The following is a 7,954-nucleotide window of genomic DNA, read 5'->3' as shown; positions in this document are numbered from 1 at the left end:
CTGGGTTAAAACAACCCATTCTCACTGGGTTAAAACAACCCATTCGCTGGGTTAAAACATCCCATTCGCTGGGTTAAAACAACCCATTCGCTGGGTTAAAACATCCCATTCTCACTGGGTTAAAACAACCCATTTGCTGGGTTAAAACAACCCATTCTCACTGGGTTAAAACAACCCATTCGCTGGGTTTAAAGAACCCATTCGTTGGGTTAAAACATCCCATTCGCTGGGTTAAAACAACCCATTCGCTGGGTTAAAAGAACCCATTCGCTGGGTTAAAACGACCCATTCGCTGGGTTTAAAGAACCCATTCGTTGGGTTAAAACAACCCATTCGCTGGGTTAAAACATCCCATTCGCTGGGTTAAAACAACCCATTCGCTGGGTTAAAAGAACCCATTCGCTGGGTTAAAACAACCCATTCGTTGGGTTAAAACAACCCATTCGCTGGGTTAAAACATCCCATTCGCTGGATTAAAAGAACCCATTCGTTGGGTTAAAACATCCCATTTGCTGGGTTAAAACAACCCATTTGCTGGGTTAAAAGAACCCATTCGTTGGGTTAAAACATCCCATTCGCTGGGTTAAAAGAACCCATTCGTTGGGTTAAAACATCCCATTCGCTGGGTTAAAACAACCCAAAACAACTCATTCGCTGGGTTAAAACAACCCATTCTCGCTGGGTTAAAACAACCCAAAACAACCCATTCGCTGGGTTAAAACAACCCATTCGCTGAGTTAAAACAACCCATTCGTTGGGTTAAAACAACCCAATCGCTGGGTTAAAACAACCCATTCGTTGGGTTAAAACAACCCATTCTCGCTGGGTTAAAACAACCCATTCGCTGCTCAACATAGGGACATGAATGTGAGAGGAATTTGAAGTTCTCAGCCTTTTCTCTTCAAGGCGGATCATGATAGGCTTCTTCTGCTTTAATTCAACACGCACACACATACATAGAATTCCGGTGACGCAGGTAGTGTGAGACTATGTGCCCTCACTGTTGCCGTGACAACCTGCCTGGGCTTGTTCTGTGGGACTAGAAAGAGCAGCTCTCTGATGTTGGATCAGTTGAGTGGAGGGAGCCGATGTTTGTACTTTGTCACCTGTTACCTCCTCACTGATCCCACTGCCACTGTCTCGCACGTGCCGAGCAGGCGGCGTGTGGTGCTTGAATGACACAAATGCATGTTTTAATTCCCTTTATCAACCACATCTCTCAGCTAACTCCTCTGAGAGGAAAACCTCAGCAATATTTTGGAAATATGATTATAGGATTTGAGGTCGTAACTTGAAGACAATTCTTCTGTGTCCGGGCCTGGTTTGGCCTCTATGTTCGAAGCTTGATTGGATTAACGATATGCTTCTTTTTATAATGTTACTGAACACACTCAAAAGTGGCCTCTAGAGTGACAAACATCTGCTGTGGTCCAAACCAAGTCATGCATTTCTCGGGTTTATATAAGGTGCTGTGTGCCTCCAATGAAAACTGTTACCGCTGACTAAGACTCAGGAATGTTTTATGGCGTTAGAGACTGGATTGAGATCCCTCAGGTTAGGGGAAGTTACATTTGTAAGCAACACCCAGGCAGGCCAACACTTGACATGGCGGCATGCATTCTGTACAGCACAGGCCTGGAATCCAGCTGGGCTTTTGAACACGTTAGCTTAGCATTCAGGCTTTCATAGGCAGTGTTGGGGACAGTTACTTTGAAAATTAATGCATTACAATACTGCGTTACTCCCATAAAAAGTAACTAATTGTGTTACTTAGTTACTTTTTAAGGAAAGTAATACTTTTGCATTACTTTTTCTTACCTGGGCTGGGCTTGTAGGTTTTTAATAACAAAAAAATTCTATTTTTGGGCAAATGTAAAGGCCCTTTTTACACCAAAATTGGCGTATAAAGCCCTGGGTATACTTCGTTTTTTTACGTGCACGGTCGAAAGCATAGCTTTGTAAAGTTTACTTCACTTGACTCGTATGTATACACAGGCGTTCGACGCATGCACAGTTTTGAGCAATCTCTCGCCACAAGTTACAACCCATATAAATATCTTTGTATTCTTTGCTAGAGTTGTAAAAATGAGGGTACTTTCTAACCTCTCGTCTATGTAGGCCTCCATTCAGTGTTGCCAAGTCTGCGGTTTTCCCGTGGAACTGGACTACTTGTACACCATTGCCGCGGGTTGTTTTTCATATCCGTGGGTTGAAGTGACCCCACATAACATGATATTTAGCCTCTGGAATGCGAATTTTACTAGGGGAACCCCGCCAAAAACGCGATTGGGCTAGTTTTGATTAGCAATTGGGCGGGTTTTCTTGTAAAAACCTGCCAACCCTGCCTCCATTGTCGCTGTAGCTTGCATGTGTTCCGGTCTATTCTGTTTATGCACGTTTTCTTTGACTACCTTGTTAATTGACGCCCCCAGGGCACGGTTGCCACCCTGTGGATAAACTAATTACTACAAAAAAATTAAATGCACGTGTGGGAGCTGAAAATGTTACAAAGCCGGTTACAAAAATGTGCCGGTACGCGTACAGTATGCACGTACTCTTCTGATGACAAAAATTGCGTAAAAAGTGAAGTATACTTTGGGCTTAAAGGATTAGTTCACTTTGAAATGAAAATTACCCCAAGCTTTACTCACCTTCAAGCCATCCTAGGTGTATATGACTTTCTTCTTTCTGATGAACACAATCGCAGAAATATTAATAAATATCCTGACGCATCTGATCTTTATAATGGCAGTGATAGGGAACAATGAGTATGAGCTGAAGGAAGTGTCTCCATCCACATCCATCCAGCATAAACGTGTACTCCACACGGCTCCAGGGGGTTAATAAAGGCCTTCTGAAGTGAAGCGATGCGTTTGTGTAAAAAAAAAAAAAAATCCATATTTAACAAGTTATGAAGTAAAATATCTAGCTTCCACATGAGCCGCCTTCTGTATTCAGCATACGCAGAAAGTGTAAAACTCTTGCAGTTCTCAAAGCTTACACCACGTCCTACGCCTTCCCTATTCAATTTACGGAAAAAGTCTAACTGACGCGACGGCAGTTTACACTTTCTTCGTAACTTCAATACAGAAGGCGGCTCATGTGGAAGCTAGATATTTTTCTTCATAACATGTTTAAATACGGATATTTTTTTTACACAAACGCGTCGCTTCACTTCAGAAAGCCTTTATTAACCCCCCGGAACCGTGTGGAGCACATATTTATGATGGATGGATGTGGATGGAAGCACTTTCTTCAGCTCATACTCACTGATCCCGTTCACTGCCATTATAAAGCTCGGATGCGTCAGGATATTTATTAATATTTCTGTGATTATGTTCATCAGAAAGAAGAAAGTCATATACACCTAGGATGGCTTGAAGGTGAGTAAAGCTTGGGCTAATTTTCATTTCAAAGTGAACCAATCCTTTAATCCTCAGGCTGAAGGAAATGCAAATTCATGCGTGCACAGTAGAGGGCGCAGCTCAAACAAACCTTTCAGCTGTGCTTCTGTTCTGGATTGCAGAAAAATAGGATGCAGGAGAAGAAATTTTAACACTTACTTCACCAATAAAAACAAAACAATCGAAAGTCATTTTTGCGTATGGTTTAACTGAATCATCAAAGTTCAGCAGCAAGTACATTGGTCAATAAAGTGATATTAAATGCATAAAAATATTTGTATTATTTAACATATTTAATTAGTATTCTGATTTTGCATTTCACTGGTTTTATTCATTTTGAGGAATACTGAATCTTTTTTTGTGCAAGTGAGATGAGTAAATGCCTGCTCACATTTAGTGTAGAACTTCAATAACCATCACACAACACCTCGACACTTTCTCTCAACATGGGAACAGGAGAGCTGTCGGTCAATAAACGGTCAATAACTTGTGTTACTTATTTGAAAAAGTAACTTGGATATTTTGTTGTAAATTTAAAAGTAATGCATTACTTTACTAGTTACCTGAAAAAAGTAATCTGATTACGTAACTCGCATTATCCCCAACACTGTTCATAGGAACATACATTTAGGGGACAACAATGTGGAACTGCTAGTCAAAGGTTCGAACACACAATTTAAGTGTCTCAAGTGTTTATTCATAGTCTTCTTTGGTGAATTCAAATGTCTTGCTTGAAGTTGCCATCGCAATATCACTATAACTAAAATGTGCACAATAGTAATAATTAAGGCATGAGCAGCTGCATACAAATATTTGACTGTAGTGTGGGAAAAGTATGGCTTTAGCTAAAGAGTGTATTTACACAGATGTGCATTTCCAAATTATTTATTTTGTGTGTATTTAGTGAGACAATAAACATGTGTTTTCAGTGGCCTTTCAATTCACACTCTGTGTTAATCAGGTACATCCTGCAAAGCATAAACTTTTTTGTTTTCAAATGCGAACGTCCTGTGAATCACAGTGGTGGCATGTTGATCAGCCCTGAATCTCGTGATAACCAGAAACTGTGATGCAAGAGTCGACTCTACCCTGCAATTTTATCTGCAGAGATCATTTCCTTTACGAGAGATGCAGCAAGTTCTTTTTACCCCAGTGCAGTTCCTCCTTCACCCTGCCCTCTCGGTGTCCGTCTTATTTCTTCCCTCTTTTTCCAGCATGGTCATTGGCGGGAGGGATGAGTGTTATGCACATACTGCCGGGGCGTATGCATTCCTGCAGGGCTCAGCATCCTGTTCCTTTTGTCTCCACCTCGGGCACCAGTCTCAAGCTGTGCGGCACGTACGCTGCCCCTGGCTTCACACCTCCCCCCTCTTTTTTACCCTTCCTCTGGGCACCCAGCATATTCCAGAACCTCCCATTGCTCCAGTCAGGAAATGGTACCAGGGGCTTGTCACAACCAACAACCCTGCCCAGCCATGAACCAAGTGCTCACGACGATGCACAGGCAGGGCTGCCTTCCTGGAGGTAGGAGTTTTATGATTTCTTTCCTCATCTTTCCAATTGGCCTGCTTAGTGCTTCAGACACAAGGGAGCAAATAACATGAAAGGACAGTAGAGGCCCAGTAGAAGACCCTCAGAATGAAACTATGCTTGCGTGATCATAAAAGCATTTAGTTTCGCTCCCGAGATGTATGCGTGTATGATTGCAGTTGTGTTCAAATCCATCAGATCCCTTCAGCCTCCTCACATTTGCTCCACCTGTATACACTAGCAATGAGCCTCACTCATCCACCTCCTTCCTGTTCTCCATTCTTCCCCCTGTCCTCGCCTTGCCTCCCGCCCTAATCCTCCAGATGGAGATTTTCTGGGAGAACAGAACCAACTGAAAGCACAGACTGTCAATAGAGGTTGAAACGGTACTAAATAATCATCATGAAAGTAATGATGTTTCAGGACAGCTAACCTACTGAGTAAGCAATTCATTCACATGTACTGCACAACACCCAAGATTTACTGCTCAGTAGGAAGTGTGTGTGAGTGAGCTATCAGCATAAAGCAGGGAAATGGAAGCAGAGCTCTGGACTTAGAAGTACTTGATAACCTGTTGGCCTCTGGATAGAGCCGCTATATATTCATCAGTCCGATTCAGGCTCCTATCAAGTTTCTGCCCAGCAAATGAGTCCATTCCTGGATAACCTTGGTTCTAACCTCTCTGCTCCCCCTACCTCCTGCCTGACCTGCTCTAAAATCCAATTAGAGAAACAGACAACGACAGGTAGAGGGCTCAAAGAAAAGTGAAAGAACGACTTGATTGCTCCGTCAAACTGCCGAGCCCTTCAGAATGCTCAGAAGAAAAAGAGATAAAACAGAGGAAAGGGCAGTAGATAAAAGAAAACGAGATGGAAAGATGAATTGGAAGCGTGCAAAGAAGAAATCCAGCAGGGAAATCCTGAGCTTGACCATGCATGCAAAACTGGCTGTTAAAGCCGTCTTCTTTAGGGCAGAAAGCAGAGGTCATGCAGAGCAGGGCTGGTTTTAAGGTCACACTAAGTTCAGGGCACAATCTCCTTCCCATATTTGGCCCGTCCCCGTTGCTCTTAAGGGCTTATGGCAGAAATTTCAAAATGATGAAAAAAGTGAGCTGGAATGTTCATTGGTTGCAGCTGGGCGTCATTGGAGCAATATGGAACTGGGTTGAGCAGGAAGTACAGGGATTCAAGCATCATAGAGCTCTCTGTGAGCTCTTTCTGGTTTCCCCCCGAGCCTAACCCTCCTCTAAGAAGCAAACAAGAAGTCAAATATTTGAAATCAACATAAGAAGTCAAATATCTGAAATCACGCACATTCTTTGCTCGTCTCTTCCAGACACACCTTAAACAAATATGTCTCTCTCCGATGCGAGATTTAGCAATTATTTAGCAATCTGATAAATAGGAAGAATTGTAGGGAGAGAGGGACTGCTTCTTGTCATCCAGTGGATGTCTGGCAAGTAATTCAAAGTCGTGCCCAAGGGCTCACGTCTTTGATTGCAGCTCTCCATGGCGTTAGGGAGAAAGGTCTGCGCAGAAAGAGAACGGGTAGTGGGGAGAGAGGAAGGGTAACAGACCTAACTGCCAATGCCTTAAGTTCCTGTTTACAGGGTCACATCACAGCAGGTTGTAATCAGTGCCTTCCCTTGAGGGGAGACCCTTCTCGTCTTCTCTCTGCTGACTGTCCTTCCACCCACTTCAGTTGTTCCAGACTCCAGGACACAAAACGATAGGAGCTAGTGATAATTCCACAACGGCAGTCAGGCAGACAAACAGCACCTGGCTTTTGTATTCGTTCCAGAGCTGTTTGTCAAGCAAACTGATGATCTCACACTGTGACTCAATTCAATCATTCTTTATTTTAAACTGAAAATGACTTTTCATGTGCAAAGATGTGTAAAGTTCTGACTGATAAATGAAAGAAGGGTTCGAGTAGGGGTTGGGTAGAATGTGATAAGGCATATCAGCAGAGACATTGAGGGACATGTTGTTTCCTAGGGTGGGGAGGGTGTTCCTTTGCTGCCTTCTTTCTCTTTCTAGTACCCTGGGATTCATTAAGCATGGAGCTTAGGAACCCAGAGTCCTCTGGAGAGAAAGGGCAAGAGAGAGAATGGTGTCAGTTAAGAGAGCAAGAGAGAGTTTTTTCATTCAGATAACAAGCTTAAAGAACAATCAAATCTAATTCCTGGGTTGGTTGATAAGAGTGAACAGTTAAATCCCTGCCGTGAAATGTTAGCATTTTATTAGTGTCTGATTTTCACTCCCCTGATGAAAAGACCAGCTTAGCCTAGCACTGACTTCTTCCTCTGAAAGCCTTCAATATTGTGTTGTCAACTCAATGTAACTAGATAAAGTTGCGGTCATATTGTCTTTGTTTTCACATTGGCTCCACCCAGGGCCGTAACCACCATAGACACTAAGGGTCACCCTCCAATAATTAGAAATGGACAAATTGTCCCCACAATATTTGATATTCTTGATGCTGTACTCCATTAGGCACTGTTCTGTTTGTTGTTAGAATGACAAAAAGTTTTAAATGTTATATTTTAGGTTGTATACCATCAGCGGTTTAACAGCGCACATCAATGTCAAAATGGCCAATCAAATCAAAGAAGGCGGGCCTCACTGTTTACAGAAGATGAGCGCAAAATCCAACACAAAGCTTTAGTTTTAGCAGTGAAAGAGTGTGAGATAAGATGTAAGTAGCTATTTAATATTTGACAGCCATTTTACGATACAAATATTCAGTCACCGACAGTAATATCCAGTAATACTCAACCTTTTTATGAAATTTCACCGTTTTGAATTGGAAATATGCTATTATTCACATGATTAATGTAAATTATTCCCCTACATCCCACACACACACAAAAAAAAAAATTGGTCCCCCTATTGTTCATGGTTACGGCCGTGGCTCCGCCCATGTAACAATTGTTAGATAACCAATGGTTCAGAGGTAAATTCAGTCAAAGATAAAATTGTGTGAAATGTTAAATTTGAACGTCACATTACGACCTGCCA

The sequence above is a fragment of the Ctenopharyngodon idella genome, chromosome 18 (genome assembly GCF_019924925.1).
Source record: "Ctenopharyngodon idella isolate HZGC_01 chromosome 18, HZGC01, whole genome shotgun sequence".
NCBI classification, from domain to species: Eukaryota; Metazoa; Chordata; class Actinopteri; order Cypriniformes; family Xenocyprididae; genus Ctenopharyngodon; species Ctenopharyngodon idella.
This window is presented reverse-complemented; position numbering follows the sequence as displayed.